Source organism: Lissotriton helveticus, chromosome 3_1 (genome assembly GCF_964261635.1).
Source record: "Lissotriton helveticus chromosome 3_1, aLisHel1.1, whole genome shotgun sequence".
Lineage (NCBI taxonomy): Eukaryota > Metazoa > Chordata > Amphibia > Caudata > Salamandridae > Lissotriton > Lissotriton helveticus.
Window position 1 is genome coordinate 1,000,262,440 of NC_136061.1, and position 24,126 is coordinate 1,000,286,565.

The window sequence follows — 24,126 nt, forward strand, 5'->3', positions numbered from 1 at the left end:
AAAGATCCTGCCAGGTGGTTCACTAACATGAAAATCCCTTTATGGACCTCCCATTTTCAGAGGCGTAGGGCCTCCTTACACAGGTCTCATGACCCCACTCCGCCCTATTTATTGCAACACCACATGGCGGTGGTGTTGTCTGTGAGCACCAGAATCAGCCTTCCCTTAATGGACAGAAGGAAGACTTTCAATGCCAAGTGGATGGCCCTGAGCTCCATAAGGTAGCTATGGACCTGGACCCCTGCCAGAAACCTACGAAATGTGGACATGGCAGAAAAGTCCCATTGATGTCGGGCCCACTGAGATTTCAGATCCCACTGCAGAGTCTGTATATACCACCTGGTGTGCTTGACCATCATTCTCAGAGTTAACCTCACTGAGAACCAGGACAGAGGCTGAAAGATCGGGATCACAGCCTGAATGTCCGAGTGAAAAGCACAAAACTGAACTGTGTCCAGAATGGATCTGATGAAGGAGAAAGTCTGAGAAAGCGCCAGGTGTGACTTCAGCATATTGACAGTAAACCCCAAAGATGCCAGGAGGTTTGTTGTAGTTTGGAGGTGGTTGACAACTACTTAAGGCAAGCTCGCCTTCAACAATCAGTTGTTAAGGTAGGGGAAGATTAGACCTTCGAAGGTGTATTTCGACCACCGTCAACACTTTGGTGAACACCAATGGCATGCTGGGAGCACAGCAAACTGAAAAAGCTTGTGTCCCATTACGACCAACAGGTAGGACCGATGGGCCTGCAGGACAAGTATATGGACATAGGTATCCTGCAGGTCTAACACCACCATCCATTCCCCAGAGTTGAGGACAGACAAGACCTAGACCAGTGCGAGCATCTGAATGTTTTCTTCTGAAGGAAGGGGGTGACAGAGCTCAGGTCTAAAAAAGGACAACGGTCTTAGGAGCTGTGTACAATTCACATGGCAAAATGGCTTTCATATCTGACATACATATAATATGACTGGACATTTTCCCTGGTAGCTGTTTAAGTAATTTGTGGGGGAGGAGGGGTGGCGAGGGGGTCGGGGGGGGGGGCCTCGGGAGAGAGCATTAGGTATAGAATATCCCCAGGCGTCAGACTGGATCCGGAAAGTTTTGCTAGCAGTACCCCTGCACATCAGTAGGTGGCGTCGTATTCGCCGAGATTACGTCACAAAGACTACTTTAGCGACACCCATGCGCACTGACTTCTGTTCTGTACACTACTTTCCGTGCCAGGAACGCAGAGCTATGCATGAAACTGACCACTGGTGCCATGAAACTAGGGCCATGAAAGGGCTGTCCTTAACCCCAGCAATCAGTTCGCAAAACAGGGAGGATAGGTGGGGCAGTAAGGAATCTATCACTGACTAATGTCTCTTACAGATATATCGTTAAACAAGTAGTAACTTGTGCATCTGAAAGAGACAAGTTAGTGATAGATTCCTTACCTCAGAATAGATACCCCAGCAATACTAACCCCGGTGGTGGGTCTGCAAAAAAGATTACACCAGAAAGTCACGGAGAACAGAACGGCCAAAGAAGCTGTGTCTCCTGACTTGACTGTCAAGGTAGTAATGCTTGGTAAATGTATGCAGCGAAGCCCACGTAGCTGCCTAACTAATGTCCTGCAAGGGAACGCCGCATCCCAAGGCAGTAGTGGCTGCAGTTGCCCTGGTGGAATGGGCACGCAGCCCCACAGGAGGCTCCTTCTCCACCGAGAGAGGGTTCGTTTGTGCATGGCCCAACCTTTTCTAGTGCCCATGTAGCCAACGAAGAGCTGGTCATCCACCCGGAACTGTTGTGTGCGGCTCCGATAGAAGGAGAGTGCAAGTTTTGGGACTAGACGGTGGAGCCTCTCTTCCTCTTTGGAAGGATGCAGAGGCGGAAAGAAGGTGGGCAAAGTGATGGCCTGCCCGATGTGGAAGGGCGTGACAACCTTTGGCAAGAAAGAAGGACGGGTCCTCATAACCACCTTGTCCGGATGATCTGAAAGAAAAGGAGGTTCAGAAAAAAGAGCCCGGAGCTCACTCACTCTTCTGGCAGTGGTGATAGCTACCAGGGAAGCCGTCTTGAGAGTGAGAAGATGCAAAGGACAGTTATGAAGACCCTCGAAGGGAGCGCACATCAGATATGTCAAGATAACGTTTAAGTCCCATTGAGGCATGATGAACTTCACAGGAGGAAACGTGTGCGTATTGCCTGTCAGAAAACAGTTAACAACCGGGGACTTAAAAAGAGGAGACTGATCTGGAAGTCGAAGAAAGGCGGAGATGGCCGTAAGATAACCTTTGATAGTGCCCAGAGCAGAGCCCTGCTGGGCCAAAGAAAGAAGGAACAAAAAAACCTTGGAAAGAAGGGCAGAAAGGGGATCCACAGCCTTCGCTGTGCACCATGCCACAAACTTGTTCCACCTGCAGGCGTATACTGTTTTTGTGGAGGGATGCCTGGCTGCCAGAATGACATCACGGACTTCGGGAGGAAGATCAAAAGCTGTCAACTGTCGCCGCTCAATCTTCACGCATGGAGGTGGAGGCTGGGCAGGTTCAGGTGGAGGACCGTCCCCTGCTGCTGCGACAGAAGATCCTCCCGAAGAGGCAGTGCGATCGGGGATCGATCACCATGCTAAGTAGCTCGGGATACCAGTTTCTTAGTGCCCAATCCGAAGCCACAAGAATAACTTGGGTCCGGTCACGCCGAATCTTCTTCAGCACTCTGGGCAGAAGTGGTATAGGCGGAAAGGCGTACAACAGACCGCAACTCCACTTGTGACGAAAAGCGTCGTCTAGCGAATGCCACCTTGGAAATTCCAACGCGTAGAACTGATGACATTGCGCGTTCTCTTCGGTGGCGAATAGATCTAGCCAAGGCTCTCTCCACTGCAGAAAGAGACCTTGTGCCACGTCAGAGTTCACACGCCATTCGTGGTCCATCAAGCACTGGCGGCTGAGTTCGTCCACCCTGGCGTTCAGAGAACCGGTCAGGTGTTGAACCACCAAGGAAATGCCTTGATGTTCCAGCCATGTCCAGAGGCGTAGAGCCTCCTGACATAGGGTCCAGGACCCCACCCTGCCCAGTTTGTTGCAGTACCACATGGCGGTGGTGTTGTCCGTGAACACCTGCACCACACTTCCCCGGACATAGGGAAGGAATGCCTTCAGTGCAAGTCGGATCGCCCGAAGCTCCAAAAGATTGATATGGAGTCAGGACTCCACCGGAGACCAGAGCCCTCTGATCTCCGCCTCTCCCAAGTGGCCACCCCATCTCAGGAGGGACGCATCCGTCACCACTGTGTGCTCCGGTTGGGGAAAGGAGATGGATCTGCCATTGACCCAATCGCGATTCGTGAGCCACCACTGCAATTGTCGTGCAGTGCCCTCCGAGATCTGGACGTGATCGGACAGGTTTCCCTGATGCTGTGCCCACTGGAACTTCAGGTCCCACTGCAGAGCCCGCATATGCCATCTGGCCTGTTGTACTAGTAGCTTGAACTTCTCCTTCTGGAGGAAGCGATTGACGTTCCTGAGGTCCAAGATGGGGCGCAAGCCCCCCTTTTCCTTCTTGGGGACCAGAAAGTAGTGGGAATAACAACCACGCCCTACTTCTGGCCCAGGAACGCGCTCGATGGCCCCCTTGGCCAAGAGGGCCATGACTTCCTGCTGGAGAAGTGCCAAGTGATCCCCCGACAAGCGGTGGAACTGAGGTGGCATGGCCGGGGGAGTAGACTCGAAGGGGAGGGAGTAACCACTCCAGACAAGTTGCAACACCCACCTGTCGGAAGTGACAGAACGCCAATGGGGAAGGTGATGACGAATTCTGCCACCCACTGGCGTGGGGTGCGCCCTGAAGCTCAGAATAGGAAGGCTTCGAGGCGGATGTTGCTGAGGTGGACTGGCCCTCACGCCAGCCCCTGGAGCCGCCACAGCGGCCTCCGTGCCCACTGCCACGCTGAGTTGGGTTCTGCGCAGGCTTGTGACTGAACGAGTGCCCCTTCCCTGGCCACGAAAGGAGTGAAAAGTAGACGTGGTCGGGCGCATGGCGGAAAGGTCTAGGGACTTGGCTGTAGTGTAAGAGTCCTTAAAACGTTTCAGAGCACTGTCGGCCTTATCACCAAACAGGCGAGTGCCTTCGAAGGGCATGTCCATGAGCGAGCTCTGGACATCTGGGAAGAACCCAGTAGATCTCAACCAGGCGCGACGACGAAGTGCCACAGTCGTGGAAATCGCCCCAACGAGAGAGTCCGTGGTATCTAAGCCACAACGAATGGCGAATTTAACCGCGTCCTTACCCTCGGCCACAGCCTGGGACAGCACGGCTTGGACCTCCTCAGGACACTGAGGCAACACCTCAGCAATGGAATCCCACACCGCGTGGGAATAGCGGCCCAATAGACATGCGGTGTTCACCAAACGCAGCCCCAAGCTGGCAGACGAGAACAACCGCTTGCCAAACGGCTCCAGCTTCTTAGATTCCTTATCTGGCGGAGCCGTGGGAAAGGCACTCTGGGACATCGAAGCTTGAATGACCAGACTCTCAGGCGTAGGGTGAGTGATCAAAAAGGCAGGGTCACCAGGCGCCGGGTGATGGCGCCTGGCGACGTTATTATCCACAGGAGCCCATGTGGCCGACCGCGACCAAGTGCCCAACAAGACATCAGTTAGGGCATCATTAAACGGCAGCAGTGGCTCCGATGAAGCAGACGCCGACTGGAGCACTTCAGTGAGTAGATTCGTTTTCAGGGCCACCATAGGGAGATCAAGGACCGCAGCTGCCCGACGGAGCACCACCGTATACGAAGCACCTTCCTCCATAGTAGACGGGGAGAGGCAAACCCCGGATCAGAGGAGACATCAAGGCTGCGGGCCTCTTCCAAGTCGTCCGCCCAATCCTGCTCGGAGTCGCACTGACGAGCCAAAGGGTGGAGCTGGGGCCAGAGCCGGCAGCGTAGGCCCTCTTGGCGCCGGAGCCAATGGCGCAGGATCCTGCGGCGCTGGGGCCGCAGTCACCGGCGGAGTCGACGGCCCAGCAGGATCCTGACACAGGACCGCGGGGCCCAAAGGCGCACCGGTGTGAGCCCGAGGCCTAAAACGGCGGTCCATGGCAGCAAGAAACTCTTGCACCTGTGCGGGAGTCGCCGACGGACCTGGGTAAGGCGGGTAGGCCGCCGCTGGTTTCCCAGGCTCCAAAGGAGCCGCAGTGGCGGAACCCCTGTCCCCCTTGTCCACATCCGAGGACCGACAGGGGGACGTCGGAGAGCGGCAACGCTTCTTCGACTTCTTTTTCCATCATCTATTACCCGAATCCGAGGGTAAAGACTTGGAGCCCGAGGAGTGGTGATGGTGGACATTTGAGAGATCACAAGAGCGGCCCCTGGACCACGAACGGCGCTGGAACGAGTGCCGAACTTCAAGCAACTTCCGGCGCCGACAGTCCAGACAGGACCGGGAGTCGTTGTTGCGCTCCAGGCAGTAGAGACAGACGTCGTGGGGGTCCGCCACCGACATATTGCGATGGCAGGCCCCACAGGACTTAAAACCAGACATCCCTCCGCACCAGAGAAGACCATCAAGAGACAAAAGTCCCAAACAAGCATTGGCAATGCAATAGGTCTCACATTTATGCGAGTTTGAGCTATTACCATTGCAAATAACAATGCCTTTTATTTTTGTTTAAAAAACATAAATAAAGGGCATTGTCATTTACAATACCAATAGCTTAAACTCAAGTAACTGCGAGACCGATTGCATTGCAAATGCTTGTTTGCAATTTGGGACCACGAGTTTTCCACAACTATTTGCTGTGGCCAGAAGGAAATGTGTGGCAGCTTTATAAAACTCATAATAAATTAAAGATTTTTCAGCCAACAGTACTAGGTATGCATGGACTTGTAGTTTCACTTTTCCAATGATAAATTTGCGTAATATATTTGGACCTACAAATCCCAGCATGCCTGGTGCCATTGGATTAAAAACCAGGCTTGGCCTTAGTCACCCTCATGATATGATACTTGTATCCAGCTGTGAGTGCATATTAGCGCGACGAAGTAATGGCACAAAGACAACCAGAACATCACAAAACAGCTAAAGAAACAAAATTGTTCTTTTAGCTGCTGAACAAGCCTCAGAGAAGAGATTCCAAAGTTAGCCCAGCTTGACTCGTTTTTTTCAAGAGGACAACCACAAGAATTTTTTTCGTGAGAACATAAGAGGATCTAGAAGCGAACAGATGCTCAGGCAAAGACATCTGCACGAAAAGAGTGAACAAGTGTTTCTGTCACCACAAACACAGGAATAACAAAAAGGCGACAGATGACATTCTGGTATTAAAGGAATAGGTTTTGAATTTTTCCGTTTTCTTCAATTTTTTGAGGTGCATGTGAACTCATGGAGATTGAGGACATGCAATAGTCTTGGCCCACACATGAAATAGGTTGCATTTCTTTCCATCTGCCTTCGTTTCTATCCTTGTCCTGTTTCAGTTATGATGCAGAGAGCACATTGAGTGAACATGGCCTTTGTCACAGAGAAAGCCCAGATCTAATTGAAATGTGCTTCTTTTAAACTGTGTGCCCAAGAGTAAGGTGCCCTGACGGAGTTAATACATTGCTATCATCAGTATTTAACCCTGTACGTGTCTGTCCTTTGATTGTGCTCCTAATGTTTCTTGATAAAGATGGGAATATATATATGAAACCATCGAAACGCGTCAACGCCATTAGGAGCACAATCAAAGGACAGACACATACAGGGTTAAATGTGTGCAGTGATGCCCACGTAGCTGCCTGACAGATGTAATTAAGGGGGACTCCACGTCCCAAAGCAGTGGTAGCTGCCGTCGCCCTGGTGGAATGGGCGCGCAACCCCACTGGAGGTTCCTTCTTTGCCAAGGAATAACAAGCTTTAATGCAGAAAACAACCCTCCTAAAAATGGCCCGTTTGTGCACAGCCCAACCTTTTTTCGCTTCCACGTAGCCAAGAGCTGGTCATCTACCCGGAATTGTTTTGTGCAATTCAATTAAAAGGAAAGCGCACATTTTGGCTCCAGACGGAGGAGTCTCTCTTCTTTTCTGGAAGGATGTAGAGGGGGAAAGAAGGTTGGCAAAGTGATGGTCTGTCCGATATGGAAAGGAGTAACCACTTTGGGCAGGAAGGAAGGACGAGTTCAAAGGACAACCTTGTCTGGATAGACAGTCCGAGAAGGAGGCTTAGAAGAAAGTTCTTGAAGCTCACTTACCCTGCGTGCAGAGGTGATGGCCACCAGAAAAGAAGTTTTTAAGGTCAGATGCCTGAGAGGACAGTTATGTAGCGGCTTAGAGAGCGCACATAAAATATGTAAGAACCAAGTTCAAGTTCCACTGGAGCATTACAACGGGAACAGGAGCAAAGAGGAGTAATGCCCTTAAGGAAGCTATTTACAACAGGGGAATTGAATAAAGAAGATCAGGAAGCCTAAGAAAGGCTGAAATGGCAGAGAGGTAGCCCTTTAGAGTGCCCAGAGCAGAGCCCTGCTGGGCTAGAGAAAGAAGGATCAGGAGAACCTCAGAAAGAGGGGCGGAAAGGGGATCTACAGCCTTTATTGTGCACCATGCCACAAATGTGTTTCATCTGTAGGCGTAGGTTAGTGGAGGGACGACTGGCTGACAAGATAACATCAAAGATTTCGGGAGGCGAATCAAACGACATCAACTGCCACAGCTCAATCTCCACGTAAGTAGGTGGAGGCTGAACAGGTTTGGGTGGAGGACCATCCCTTGCTGCTGCAACAGAAGATCCTCGCGAAGAGGCAGTCTGATCGGAGGATCGATGGCCATGTGTAGCAGCTCGGGATACCAGGCTCTTCATGTCCAATCTGGAGCCACAAGAATGACTTGGACTCGGTGGTGCTTGAGCACTCTGGGCAGAAGTGGTATAGGCGGAAAGGCGTATAGGAGACCGCAACTCCACTCGCAATGAAAAGCGTCGCCTAGCGAGTGCCGCCTTGGAAATTCCAACGCGCAGAATTGTTGACATTGCGTATTCTCTTCAGTGGCGAATAGATCTAACCAAGGCTCTCTCCACTGTTGAAAGCTCTTGCACCACATCCGAGTGAAGACGCCATTCATGATCCATCATGTACCTGCGGCTGAGTTCGTCCACCCTGGCGTTCAGGGAACCTTCCAGGTGTTGAACTACCAAGGATATGCCCTGATGTTCCAGCCTTGTCCAGAGGCGGAGGGCCTCATGACATAAGGACCACGACCCCACCCCGCCTTGTTTGTTGCAGTACCACATAGTGGCGGTGTTGTCTGTGAACACCTGCACTACTCTTCCCCGGACAGAGGGAAGGAATGCTTTGAGTGCAAGACAAATCGCCCGAAGCTCCAGAAGGTTGATGTGGAGCCAGACTCCGCAGGAGACCAGCGGCCTCTGATCTCCGCCTCCCCCATTGTATGTCGATTTAGATTCCGTATGCATTTCCCGATTCATGCCCTTATATAGGTACATTTCACATTGCCTTATATAGGCATAGATATCCAGTACTTATTTAGGCACAGTCCATGCTACCCAAATACAGGCATGGCTACTTCTATCCGTTCATCTACATCACAACGAGTTCTAGGAAAACCAGACACTTAAGCTGTTAGGGGCTTCCCTTTGCTTGGATATTGATTCCTCCAAGAACTCATTTATTATGCTTGAACATCTATTCCTTAGGGGTTCATTCATGACATTCATATGCCCGACTTTACGTCAATACTGGCATTCCTAAACAACTTCAAGGTATAAATATACCTTCACTTGCTATGGCAAAGCACGGTGTGGTTCGGTGCAGTTCGACTACCTACTCGCAGCTTGCTACAGCAAGTGCCGAAGGAAGCCAACTCTCCAGCTGCTGCACTAACCAGAAGCGGTCATCCTCCTGCCGAGAAATCCAGCTCCAGTGTTTCTGACTCCCCTTGCGGGGTGTTGAGAAATCGAGTCCCGATAAAGAGATACCAACCTCTCTCATTCTAAAGGTATGGAGCTGATTAGTACCTAGAGAAACATTTGGCAGATTCTTGGCAAAACTAAACTTAAGCTAAACAGCACCTACTACTTCCCTCGTGCTAGAACTAGGTTAGGTACACTGGGATAGGCGTATTTTAGAAGCACCAGTTGAGTATTTTAGCCTGTGTTATTTATGTATTTTTATATATGTCATAGCAACAGACAATGCTATTACAGTATTATTTTTTATTACTGTTTACGCTGTACGCATTATACTTCGCATTCTGTCTAACGATTATAGCAGTTCATATCTCTGGCATGAGAAATAAGACTGTTCAATAAACCCTTTTATTGAAACGCCAGTCTCTCTATTTCTATCCAACTCTGTAGAAACGAAGGTTGCACGATGGACTGAGTGAAATAGTTATCTATTGTTTCCAAGACTCCGAAGATAGTGTTCCGGTTCTAGGGGAAACAAAGTTGTCATGTTTATGCGGTTGTCAGAGACCAATCCCTTCTTTTTTATTCGAGAAAGTTTCTAGTGACCTCGGAGTTAGCTGGCACACATAAATAAGTTTAATATACTCGATAGAGACATACTGACCTCAGTCCTATGTCAAATCTATAGTGTACATTATTCCAATGCGCAGAGTCTATTGGGAATATAGGAACTACACTACATGGCGCCCAACGGTTTGGTAAGGCACTAATTTAACGCTAGATAATACAGTTACTCAGTCGTGCTTTTCTCAGAGACCCCTTTTTCCCCGTAAAACTTCAATAGAAGTCTGGAGTGGGTAAAGGATAATATCCGCCATAGCTGAGTAAGACGAAAAATCCTATGTATTCACTTTTTGGTTTGTTCAACGTTGAAGGATACAGTATTCCAAAATATTGTGCACCTTATCTTTGTTCCCTTGAAACTTGCTCTGCAATTTTCATTAAAACAAAATGCCACTAAACGGGGATAACAACACCGCCATTCTAGCTTTTGATCAAATAGGTTTCCAAGAAACCTACGCGAATGCTGTAATCATTCTGCCAAATTTAAGGAAAGCCATCACTATAAAACTTATAGAACATGGCCTATCATCAAGAGTTGGTAGAGCAGTTTTTGTGATCGAGGCACATGAATATCACCAGACAGAGGTATTCTATTCATGGATAATATTCCCAGAATCAAATCCAGTTACACATATGTTTCACTTCTACAAAGAAGATCAACCACCGGATGAGTATATTCCTTTAGAGGATATAGAAATTCCACTCACATACCAGGAGCATGAGCTCTGGTTTAAAGGCGTCCTAAAACATTTAAATCACATTACCAGGCTCGGTCCACTAGATAGACCAGGAGCAACATGGCTGATTTTAGCCGGCTATACACCACATCCTGACATTAACGACATGTCAGACGAAGAATTACTAGCTCAACTCAAAGAGTTAATTAAAATCTACAGACAATTGGTCCAATATGTCATGCGGACCCTTATAGTCCAACACTCAGTCATAGGTAAACTACCTACAAAGCATGAACAAATTCCATTCTGGATAGCTCAAAACAATTCTCAGATCGAAGCAGTATTTCCTTATACTAGCCCTTATGAGAAACACAGAATTTTAACAACCTGTCTACCAATGGGGATCACACCACATCTGGAGGACTGCTCCACTTGGGGTACATTCTTCGCAGCAATCTACACTAAAACACATGGTGTTCCGTCTATGGCGGTAATACCTGACGTTCTGAAACAGATTCAAAACGTATACGGGGCAGAGGCTGCTTTTAATTTGGGTATGAAACTACTGAAAGATTTCAAACAGGTCTCGACAACAATATTAGGTAATATTAAAGGAGAAGCAGCAACAGTGGCGATCTGCCAGAAGTTAAGGGAATTTTATGTAACAGAGCAACCACAAGAACTGGCCAGAATAATTGAAAAATCCTATGAAGAATTAGGCAGAGACAGTCTGGGTGGGAAACATTAAAACCACAACTGTCTGAAAGTCCTGAAAAGGTCTTTACTAAAAGCACTCCTACTCCTTCTCAAAAGAAGTGGGAAAATAGCAAACAAACTTCTAAAGAGAAGCGTTCTCATTCCAGAGGTAGATCTCCTCAAAAGGAGCCCTCTGAAATGAGGTATAACCTCAGGAAAAGGGATAATTTGAGAAAACCTGATAGATATCAAGACACTGATACACATTCCTCTCGTACCTTTCAGACTTCATCACAGAAATCCGAAAGAAGAGGATGGTCAGAAAACAAAGAAGAACACGTGAAGTCCAAAGACGATCAACACGTTCAGAAAAACAAACAAAAACCTCAATTCACCAAAAAGAAGGTAGCAGGTCTAAAAATCAGCCATGCGGAGGATCTTGAGGACACAACTCAAGAACGGAGAATGGGCTCAGACAATGTTGGACAGCACAGCAGAAGTCACAATAGCTCGCCAGAACCTGAAGGGTCTTCTGGAGACAGTGGACTTAAATGAATTCATTCAAGTTGAAACTGCAGACACCAAGGTTAGCTCTCCACATAGGTTATTATGAGATAACACTCCGGATGGAGGGAGACATACCACTCTTTTGGGAGCAACTTTCTAAGGGTTATGATATTCTTTTAGCTGAACAAGACTGGCCACCAGAAATTGTCAGGGAGTGCCCACATGGCGAAGACCTCATTAAGCCAGACTTCTCTAATCATATTCCAATACATTTAAAATATACCTATGCCAGGAAATGGGTAGTCGCCCAAGCTCCTGCATTATACAAAAGTCATTTAGGTATGGAGCTGATTAGAACCTAGAGAAACATTTGGCAGATTCTTGGCAAAACTAAACTTAAGCTAAACAGCACCTACTACTTCCTTCATACTAGACCTAGGTTAGGTACACTGGGGTAGGCGTATTTTAGAAGCACCAGCTGAGTATTTTAGCCTGTGTTATTTATGTATGTATTTTTATATATGTCATAGCAACAGACAATGCTACTACAGTAGTATTATTCTATATTACTGTTTGCGCTGTGCGCATTATACTTCGCATTCTGTCTGACGATTGTAGCAGTTCATATCTCTTGCATGAGAAATAAGACTGTTCAATAATCCCTTTTATTGAAACGCCAGTCTCTCTATTTCTATGCAACTCTGTAGAAACAAAGCAGGCACGAATGACTGAGTAAAATAGTTATCTATTGTTTCCACCACTCTGAAGATATTGTTCCGGTTCTAGGGGAAACAAAGTTGTCATGTTTATGCGGTTGTCAGAGACAAATCCCTTCTTGTTTATTCGAGAAAGTTTCTAGTGACCTCTGAGTTAGCTGGCACACACAATTAAGTTAAATATACTCGATAGAGACATATTGACCTCAGTCCTATGCCAAATCTATAGTGTATATTATTCCAATGTGCAGAGCCCAGGAACTACACTACACCCCATGCTTCCGCCCCATCCCAGAAGAGATGCATCGGTCACCACTGTGAACTCTGTTAGGGGAAGGGAGAGGAATCTGCTGACGACCCAATCGTGGTTTGTTAGCCACCACTGCAATTGGTTTGCAGTGCCCTCTGAGATGTGGATACAATCGGACAGGTTCCCCTGATGTTTTGCCCACTGGAACTTCAGGTCCCACTGCAGAGCCAGCATATGCCATCTGGCATGGTCCCCCAGCAGGCCGCAGGTGGCCACCAGTCCCAGTAGCCAGAGGGTCATCATGACCGAGAGCCATGATAAAGGATGAAATCATAGCCTGAATATCCCGTAACTCGGTGTTAGGGAGGATAGGCCTGAGACTGCATCATGTCCAGAACCGCTCCGATGAAGAGGAGCTTCTGAGAGGGAGTTAGGTGTGACTTCGGCACTTTGATGAAGAACCCCAGCGAATGCAGGAGGTCGGCCGTGGTCTGGAGGTGGGAGACGACAGCCTGGGGAGAGCAAGCCTTCAACATCTAGTCGTTGAGATAGGGGAAGACTGGAACCCCTGATCTGCGCTGATGAGCTGCAACCACCGCCATCACTTTCGTGAACACCAGAGGTGCGCTGGTAAGGCCAAAGGGGAGCATGGTAAACTCAAAGTGCTTATGGCCCACCGTGAACCGCAGGGAATGCCGGTGGGCCGGCAGGACGGGGATGTGAAAATAAACATCCTGCAAGTCCAACGCTACCATCCAGTTTCCAGGACCTGAGCTAGCGTCAACATTTTGAACTTCTCCTTCTGGAGGAAACGGCGGACGTCCCTGAGATCCAAGATAGGACCCAGGCCTTTGTCCTTCTTGGGCACCAGAATATAGTAGGAATAGCAACCACGACCTACTTCTGGGACCGGAACTCGCTCAATGGCTCCCTTGTCCAAGAGTGCAGAAACTTCCTGTTATAGAAGGGCCAGAGGATCCTCCGACATGCGATTGTACGGAGGTGGCATGGATGGAGGGATAGTCTCAAAGGGGAGGGAGTAGCCCCTTCGGACTATTTGCAAAACCCACCTGTCCGACGTGATGGTGCGCCAGTGGGGGAGGTGATGGCGAATCCGGACGCCCACGGATGACTGGTGGCCCTGGAAGGTCGGACCAGGAGGCTTCGGAGTCTGCAGCAGAGGGGGCTGTGGTGGACTGGCCCGCTCATTGGACCCCAGAACCACGGCAGTGGTTCCCACATCCCCGGTCGCCCAGGAGCTGAACAGCTTACGCTGGCCTGTGGCCCTGGGCAGACTTGGCGGGACACCCCTTCTATAGTCACCAAAGGGACGAAAAGCAGACTGCTCAGGGCGGGTGGTGGAGAGGCCCAAAAACCTGGCCGTAGCCCAAGAGTCCTTAAAGTTTTCCAGCGAGCTGTCTGCCTTGTCGCGGAATAGGCGACGGCCATCAAAAGGCATGCCCATAAGAGTGGATTGGACATCCCCTAAAAAAACAGTCGAAGGGCTACCGATGTGGAAATCGTCCTGCCTAGTGAGTCGGCGGTATCCAGCCCACAGCGGGTGGTAAATGTTGGTGCGTCCCTCCCTTCGGCAACTACACGGGAGAGTACGGCCCAGGCCTCCTCCGGGCACTGGGTCAGCACTTGCGCGACCATATCCCACACAAAGTGGGTGTAAAGGCCTAACAGACCCAAACCTGGAGGGAAAAAACATCTTCTTTCCAAGATGGTCCAGCTGTTTGGATTCCCTATCGGGTGGTGCGTTCGGGAATGTGCCGGTAGAGGCTTGGACCACCAGGCTCTCAGGGGTGGGGTGTTGAGAGAGGAAAGAGGGGTCACCCGGGGCCGGGCAGTGGCGTCGGGCAATCATCCTATCCACAGGAGCCCCTTTGCCGAGCCTGGACCAGGTGCCCAAAAGGATGTCAGTGAGGGCTTCATTAAACGGTAACAGGGGCTCCGAAGAGCTCGCTGCCGGTTGAAGCACCTCTGTCAGGAGGTTAGCCCCGACAGACACCGTAGATGGCTTGAGGTGGAGAGCCTCGGCCGCCCTACGCAACACCACAGCGTAAGACTCTTCCTCCTCTGTAGCCACGGTAGGAGGACACAACATGCCAGGATCTGGTGAGGTATCCAGACCACTAGCTTCCCCAAGTTCATCTCTCCAGTCCGGTACGTAGCCCAACTGGTCAGTTAAAGGGTATCTGGACCCCTCCCAGTCCTCCTCACCTTCTTCTGGCTGCCAATCTGGTCTAAAAGATCCAGGGTACAACAAGGGCACCAAAGTACCCGTCAACACCGGTCCGGTTCTGTGTCTACATTGAGGTGGAGGCCGGGGTCGACATCGGCTGGGGACACAGCCGACATCGGCTGGGGACACAACAGATACCGGCTGCGGACGTGTTGCCGGTGGAATTGGTACCGGGCGAGGTGTAACTAGGTGAACCGGCGCCGATCCAGATCCAGATCTGGATCCAAGGGGACTCTGCGGCATTGGGGCGGGAGCTTCGGCATCGAAGCCCCAGTGCCCCCAGCCGAGTCCGCGGGTCTTAAAGGCGCGCCAGTGGAGTGGGGCTGCCCAAAGATGGCATGCACCGCTTCGTAAAGTTGGCGAAGCTGGGCATGGGTCGCTCCAGGTCCCGGGAAGGGAGGGAAGCCCGGAGTCGACCCTTCAGACGACGCACGCGGGAGGAGCACCACCCGCATCCCTTGTTTTGTCAGCTGACGGGCAGTGAGAAGTTGAAGAGTGATGATGCATCTTCGACTTCTTCTTGTGCTTCGACTTACCTGACCCCGAGTGCGAAGACTTGGAAGAAGAATGATTATGATAACTACGCAACCGGTCCCTCGACCTCCCACGCGACCAGGACCTCGAACGGCACGGAGGAGACTGCCGGGCCTCGAGAAGCTTTCAGGATGGCACCCGCAAAGACTTCGGATTCATGGCACGGCAGTCGGAGCACGACTTGGGGACAAGGTTGCTCTTCAGGCAGAACAGGCACAAGCCGTGCGAATCCGTCCCCGACATCAGTCGGCTACACAAACCGCAAGCCTTGAAGCTGGGCATCCCTGACGTGCACCAGGAATTGAAGACTCGAAAAAGATGTCGGCAAAGTCGTCAAAACGTCAGTCAAAAAGTGACTGGAGGTATCGCTCTCTCCGGGTCTGCGCTGGCTGGCGCGGAAAAAGAAAAAAAGCCGTCAGCGCGCGAGTGCGGCGTCTATGAGGCTACCTCAACATCATCCCGGCGACCAAGACGCCAACGACGAACGCGAAGCCGACCGACACCACCTTTCGACGCGCAGAGGTACTGCTGACTTTCGGGATCCAGTCTGACACCTGGGGGTAATTCTACGGTAAGTAATCTAGAACTAACTGTTTCTTACAGATTAAGCAGACACTATTAACTCGCAGAAATTATCTATCCAGCAGTTCTGGCCATATTATCCCTTCAATGAAGCACCTTTAATGGTTTGCTAGGAGCTGTGCAGTACAGTAATACTGTCTGTGCTTAGTAATAAAAAATATTAAAGCATAAATCCTCCCTTGCAACACTTTTTAGTTAACTTTTCAATGTAACATAAGTTACATAAACCTCAGATTTGGGACCAAAAGGGACAGGTGGCAAAGCTGGGCCTTAAGTTCCCTCAGAAACAAACATTTGGTGGCAATAAACTGACAACCTGGAGAGCTCAACTGTGCAACCGGTGACTGGTAAAATGTGGTCCACACTTGATTTAATTTGTGTAGAATTAAGAAATATGTACATAAAAATGAATATATCAGACTTTAAAGCATGTTTTTGTACAGCTTAAACCGTCGACTATTTGTTTTCCATGAAATAATGTATACCAATGATGTCATATGTAGAACGCACACTGTGAATAAGTTGAACATTAAATGTGTAATAATTAAATAAACACAATAACGAATAATTTACTTTAAGTAACACTCTTTCTGATGGATGGGTAATCTTTCTGCAGATTCTTAATCTAGAATCACCTTTTTAGTCTGGTGACAGGAACCAGAGATATTCCTCAATACTACCTAACTAGAGTTAGTTAGCATTCATGTGGCTTTAATCAAAGATTGCCATGATGTCATGATCAGTGTCAGAAAGGGCCCAGGAATTGGCCTCACAGGGTTAGTTGGTGCTGACGGAGGGCATACTGGTGAAAGTCCAACTAGAGTCACAGGCAGTTTTGTGGGACTCAAAAGCGTGCAAAAGGGAGATGGAAGCATCTGAAAGAGCTGCAACATCACCTCAGTTAATGTTGCTATTTGTCACAAGGTTAATGACAGCCTGGGGAAGGCACAGCACACAATTACCAGGTGTGGAACCAGATTCAAGTCATAGGACTCTTGTAGGGTCGGATCTTTCAATTGATGCCCTTGCACATTCTCGTCTGATTTTAAGTGGCAGAATGAGGTTGAGCCAGGCTTAGACTTTGTGTGCTCCAGGTGCATCTTCGGCTTACCTTAAGACTTTGAGCGGGGTAAGGACTTCATGTGGGACATGATCCATTGAGAGGATTGCTAGCGGCTCTGTGACTTGGTACAAGAATGGGACTTATATGCAACCGTGACCTCCTATGTTCGGTGAAGTGGAGTTTCACCCCCCTATTCCTCGCTAGCTTACAGGTGCTTTAGTGCACATTTATCACAAGCCTTCAAGTTATGATCGGTGCCCAAGCACCAAAGAAATATGTTGTTTTTGCCAGTGACTGACATCTGCTCCCTGCATTCGTTGCACAAGTTTTCCGTGGAGACAATGGGCCAGAAGTAGGTAAAAGCAGTTTTGTGAGTCCTTAATATCGATTTTTAGGGAATCGCTATTAAGGACTTGCAAAATGCCATGTAGGTAGGAATCGAAATATTTTTTGCGATTCCTTAATATTCCTTAATTGCTAATTGCGATTCCCAATCAAGGAATACCTTCCCATTCATTCCTATGGGCCTAGAGGCCCATAGGAATGAAAGGGAATAGCACATGCAATTTGTGAGTACCCAATTGGTACTCGCAAATTGCGTGCGCAATTTCAAGAGTGCAAGGGTTCCAGAGGGACACCCTGTTGCACCCCTGAAATGTGCATGTGTGCACATGTGGTGCACATACATGCCCTAAGGGCATGGAGGAGTGCCACATGGCACCTTAAAAAAAATCAAACAAGTGATTTTTTAAAAAGGAATTCGCAAATTACCACCAACTTGAAGTTGGTGGTAATTTGCGATTCCTTAAGGCCAAATCGCACTTTCTTTTGTGCTTCTTACATTGCATTTAAGGAATTGCAATTTGCCATTCCTTAAATGCAATCACAAAATAGGGAATCGCACATTTTGTGATTCCTTATTTTGCGTGGGGGGGGTTTGCGTGCTACATTCCACACTGCTAATTTGCGATCGCAGATGCAGAAATTCTGCTAATGTGAGCATTTGCGATTGCAAATTGGCTTCCTACATCTGGCCCAATGTCCTGGCAATGTCCCTGGAACACTCTCTAGCACACTCTTGAAAAACCGGAAAAGTTGGGAGAGAACTCCGCATTAAAGAAAGGAACTGATGCCAGTGGATAGCTTTGGCGCTTATATGCATTTCTACTCTCACATTCAGGTTAGTATGGAGTTACTGCAGAGCCACACTGCACCACCTCACGACATCAAAGCATTCATAAACACATAATATTATCCACTAGGAAATAATATACTAACAAATTGCCTAATCAGGTTTAGCTCCAAGCTAAGTATACATATTTGGTCATCAAGTCTGTACTCATAACGTTTTAACCAGTAACAATGGGAAGCTCCCTCATCTAATATGTGGAAACACTCCTCCACTTTTAAATTAAGGTGAGGTGGACAGAATGGTGATAATTACATCTTCTATAATAAAAGGAACTCTAAAAGCACAAGTGGAATAAAAAGACCTTTGACGTTCAATACCACTTTGTCAGGGAGCAAAATATTGACTGCATTTTTTTTATTGGATAGAAGAGGACTGTGCGTGTTTGTATGACGCTTATATCACAAGGATACCTCCCACAAGGGAGGACAATGCAATTACCAGGAATCCTCGATTTGATTTAGATAGCTCTGTGTACATTAGGCCTTGCAAAATTGGCCTCCATGTCACTGACAGCCTTAAAGTACATGATGGCACAGAGTGTGTGTTCATGCTCACTTAATGATCAGGCTCTATTCATTTGTCTGTATTCATCAGAGCAGGGTTTGAGCCATGAATATTTCAGAAGCAAAATGTGTAGAAACATGGCCAGAAAGAAATGCGTTACTTACCTGTAACTGCAGTTATCCAGTATTGGTGTCTTTCATAGATTCACATGCCTGAATCATTCCCCGTCGTCGAGACGGGAGTCTCCGGTACATAGAAAAGTAATGTCTTATAGACATACATAGAGAATAGTAGGCCTAAAGGCCTCACCTTAGTAACATATCCATGTCCTTTTGTAAAAAGGACCAAACTCTAGAGAAGAGCCAATCAGCTATCACCTCCCTCTAGAACCTTCCTGGCAGGAGCCTCAGTTCCTCAGATTTTCGTACGCACTAAGCTAAGTAGGCGTGACACAGAGAGTTAGGTGAGTCCTTCCAGGGGAGGCGGGAGGGTTGCATGTGAATCTATGAAAGACACCAATACTGGATAACTGCAGTTACAGGTAAGTAACGCATTTCTTATCCAGTATTATGGGTGTCTTTCATAGATTCACATGCCTGAATCAGAGTAGCAAGCAATGCAGAGTGCACATTTCTGATGGAACAGCATATACAAGTCCTTAGATAAGACACATCATGCGAGCATGAACCATCATTAGACCTCCACAATAAGTATTACTAAAGAAATGTGCACACCAGAGTAGGATGGAGGGACGGAGGAAGGCTCACCTTACTGAAAAGATGGCGTAACACTGATTGTCTCACTGCTGCATCATTAATCAGCTCCATATCAAGGCAGTAGTGCCTAGTGAAGGTATGCTGCGACTTCCATGTTGCCGCCCTGCAAATGTCAATGACTGGCACCCCTGCGAAGTGGACATGGCTCTCGTGGAGTGCGCTCTCACTTTGGAATGCAATGGCTGTCCAGCTTGGTCATGACAGAAAGCAATGGCTGCAGAAATCCATCTGGAGATGCTCTGCTTGGCAAGCGGTAGACATTTTCTAGGTCTGCTGTAAGCTATGAATAGCTGGTTAGATTTCCTGAATGTTTTCGTTTTGTCAGTGTAAACTTCAAGCATCGCTTGAGATCTAAAGAAAGCAGCGATCTCTCAGCTGCCGTGCTTGGGTTCGGAAAGAAGGAACGCAGAACCACAGGTTCATTTAGGTGCAAGTCAAACGGGACTTTTGAGATAAACCTAGGATTGGTTCTCAGGATTACTCTGTCGTTATTAAACTGTAGAAGAAGATCCTGGATTGAAAACACCTGTAGCTCACTGACCCCCCTTGCAGATGTGAGCGTCAGGAGGAGTGCTGATTTCCACGAGGCATACTTTATGTCAGCTCTGTGTACTGGTTTGAACGGATGTTTCATGAGCTGGTTAAGAACCACATTGAGATGCCAGGCAGGTGGCAACATCCTTACTGGCGGGAAAGATCTGTATAATCGTTTTAGAAATTGCTTAATCAACCCCCTTGACCAGAGCGATGGACTCGTTGAAGTTCTTTATAACGAGATATTGCTGCTAAGTGTACTTTAATGGAGGAGTGGGCTAGGCCCGACTGTGCCAGATGTAATAGATAAGGTAATATTTGCTCCGGTGATGTGGAGAAAGGCCGAATCCCGTGATCTGCACACCAAACACAAAAGCGTTTCCATTTCAGGGAATACGTCTTGGTCGTGCTAGCCGCCCTTGCTCTGGCAAGAATGTCTACAGTCTTGTGGAATATTCAGATTGTGGAACTCTCTGAACTCAGGAGCCAGGCGACTAACCTGAGAGACCTTAGATCCAGATGTTGAACTTTATTGTTGTTCATTGTAAGCAGAGATAGATACTGCCGCAGGTGGACCGGCGGCTCCAGGGATAGACGGTGGAGCTCTGTGAACCAATGTTGCCTCGGCCAAGTTGGGGCTATTAAAATTAGAGTACAAGGCTCCACCTAAATTGTCCTGAGGACTCTGGGAAGCATCGGGAATGGCGGAAAGGCGTACGCAACGACGTTGCGCCATGCGATGGAAGATGCATTCCCTAGAGACCCTGACTGGGGATGCCAACTTGCGAAGTGTGGGCATTTGGTGTTCATTGTCGTCGCAAATAGATCGATTTGCGGCGTGCCCCATTTGGAGAAGATCTGGTCGATAATTTGTTGACCTAGCTCCCACTCGTGTGACGATGTTTTCTGCCTGCTCAACAAGTCGGAGAGCACATTGTCCGTGCCTGGGACATATTTCGCTCTTAGGGTTATATTGTGGAGTATGAGCCAAATCCAGATTATTTTTTGCAACTCGCGATAGTGTGTCAGCGAGCGTGTCCCTCCCTCTTTGTTGAGGTAGTGCTTAGTCGTGGTGTTGTCTGTCCGGATGAGCACCAGGGAATGTTTTATTCTTGGCAGGAAAGCTTGAAGGGCCAGGAAGACTGCCCGCAGTTCGAGCAGATTGATATGTAGTTTCTTCTCCATAGGAGACCACTACCCACTTATCTGTAGCTCTTGCAGAAAAGCTCCCCAGCCTCCCAAGGAGGCGCCTGTTGTGACAACATGAGGAGCAGCCGGAAGCAGGAATGACAAGCCTTGAGAGAGGTTTTGAGATGACATCCACCATTGCAGGGCTCCGACCATCTGAGGATTCACTTTTATGTGGTCGTCGAATGACCCTGTGCATTGGACCCACTGCTTCAAGAGCGCCTCCTATAGATTCCTCATTCGTAGTCGACAGTGAGGAATCAGGAGGATACACGCTGCATCCCCAGGAGGGATTTGAAGTGACGGACTGTCAAGACTTTCTTAGAGGCTACTATAGCAGCTAGTGCAAGGGGCTTGTACATCCTCTCTCTGGATGGGAAAGCTTTTGCTGACCGTGTGTCCAGGGTTGCACCTAGGAAACTGATCCACTGAGAAGGTTGTAGGACCGATTTTTCCTGATTGAGGGTGAGACCCTAGCAATCGAAAAGCTTTAAACAGGCGTTGGAAGACCTGGACGCGTCTTCTAAGGATGGAGTCCTGACCAGCCAGTCATCCAGATACGGAAAGACTTGGTGATGGCACTGTCTGAGATATGCCGCCTCCGGGGTACGACATTTCGTGAATATGCGCGGTGCAGACTTGAGTCCTAAGGGCAGAACGCGAAACTGCAAGTGTCTGCCCGCTACTGCAAATCGCAAGTACCTTTTTGTGATTCCTGTGATTTGGGATATGGAAGTAAGCGTCCTGTATGTCTAGGGACGCCCTAAAATCCTGCTGTTACAGTAGTTGCAAGACCTCCTGGATCGTTACCATGCGAAACGACTACTTCTTAGGAATTTGTTGAGGGCCCTAAGGTCCAAGATTGGTCTCCACTTCTTGTCTTTTTTCTGGATCAAAAGAAGAATAAAACCCTTTTCCCTTCTGAGATGGAGGTACTCTCTCTATTGCTCCTTTCTGCAGCATAATCGAGATCTCTCATAGAAGCAGCCATAGATTTTTGTTATTTCCGCTGTCCTGTACCTTGAAAGGACGACCTCCCAAAAGAGGATTGCTTGTTTTGCTGTTGTTGGCGCTGTTGGTATTGCGGTCTACTCTGGCCTGAAGGGCAGGAAGACCTGTATTAATAATTTCCTCTATAGGAAGACTGTCCTCTTCCTCTATTTCTACAACAGGACTGGTTCTTACACTGAAGAGTGCCCAAAGGTCTCGCAGTGTCTGCTTCATCAATTTTTCGTGCCAAATAGTAACTAGCTAACATATGGCATGCCCAAAATCTTTGTTTGCACCTCAGTACGGAAAGAGGTTGCCTTTAGCCATCCTTGGAGCCGCAAGACTGCTGCTCCAGCCAACTGGCGGAACCCTGTCATAGCGATATCCATCGCGCAGTCTATAGTTTCTGACGTCGATGCTTCATCATCTAGCAGAATCCTCTTTACTTCCTCTTTGGATGAATCTGGCAATTCCGACAGCTATGGGGCTATGTGTGCCCACATCGGCCTATTATAGCGTCCCAAGAGCGCTAGGGCGTTCGCGGCCTTTACAGTCATTGCCGATATTGAGGAAAACCTGTTCCCAATGTTGTCCACTCTTCTTACCTCCTTACCAGGAGGAAGCGACAAAGGGGCCGAAGGATTCCTGGAGGTCTTCTAGGCCGCCTGTGTCACCACGGAGTCCGGCTTAGGATGCCCCGTTAAACACGCGGGTGCTGTATCTGGTGCCCTATACTTCTTATCCAACTGAGGGATCACTGGTGATACAGAGGAGGGGTTCTGCATGACCTTTACCACTTCTGACTATAGGTAATCGATAATCGGTATTGACCTTACTGCCTTCTTGAGAGGTTCTGTGAAGTCATACAAGAAGCAGACCTGTTCTTGAGACAATTGAGATCTTAAAACGTTGAGCAGCCCTCTCTACCACATTATAAGAGATTCCAAAATTGTCGGAATTTCCCTAATCGACGGGTCCGTCGACGAGATCGTCGTCATAGACTATGCCGTCGTAGACGAGCAGTCATAGACGAGGCCGTCGTAGGCGACATCATAGACGATCCGTCGTAGACGAGGCCGTCGATGAGGAGCCATCGTAGAGGAGCAATCGTAGAGGAAGCCATCGTAGAGGAGGCCATCGTAGAGGAGGCCATCGTAGACGAGGCCATCGTAGACTAGGCCATCGTAGACTAGGCCATGGTAGACTAGGCCATCATCGACGCCGTAGACAGGCCGTCGTAGACGAGCAGTCATAGACGAGGCCGTCGATGACGATGCCGTCGTAGATGAGCCATCGAAGACGAGCCCTCGTAGATGAGGCCATCGTAGACGAGGCCATCGTCGACGCCATAGACAGGCCGTCGTAGATGAGCAGTCATAGACGAGGCCGTCGTCGACGACACAGTCGTAGACGAGCCATCGTAGACAAGCCATCGTAGACGAGGCCCATTGTAGATGAGCCATCGTAGACGAGGCCATCGTAGATGAGGCCGTCGTCGACGCTGTAAACAGGCCATCGACGACGAGCCATCGTAGACGAGCCATCGTCGACGATCCATCGTCGACGAACCGTCGTAGACGAGCACTCGTAGACGAGCCATCGTAGATGAGCCATCGTAGACGAGGCCATCGTAGACGAGGCCATCGTAGACGAGGCCATCGTAGACGAGGCCATCGTAGACGAGGCCATCGTAGACGAGGCCATCGTAGATGAGGCCATCGTCGACGCTGTAAACAGGCCATCGTCGACGAGCCGCTGTCGACGAGCCGTCGTCGACGATCCGTCGTAGACGAGCCGTCGTAGACGAGCCATTGTAGATGAGCCATCGTAGAGGAAGAGGCTGTAATAGGCAATGATGATGGTTTCTTTGTCGACGATCCTGTTGACAATGTTGGATTCTTAGTCTTTACCTCAGGAGGAATAGAAGACGCCTTCCTGAAGGGTCCTATGACCAGAGGAGGTGATTTTGACGGCTCAGAAGTCGCCTTTTTTACATGATTTTTCTCCAAAAGCAAGTCCTTTACTCTCCTTATCCACAGAGTGAGGAGATTTTTAGGAACTGCGCCCAGAAGACCCATGAGTGGTCATTTTGAGGGCCTTCTCAGGATGTTCCAATGAGGAATGAGTCTGAGGAGATTCTCTTCTCTTTTG

At 48.8% G+C, this 24,126-nt stretch overlaps 1 protein-coding gene across 1 annotated transcript in view; it reads right to left on the minus strand.

Moving 5' to 3' along the window:
• The window catches only part of AGPS (alkylglycerone phosphate synthase), a 732,223-nt gene that overhangs the window by 106,310 nt on the left and 601,787 nt on the right, over nt 1-24,126 (minus strand). The window lies entirely within an intron of this gene.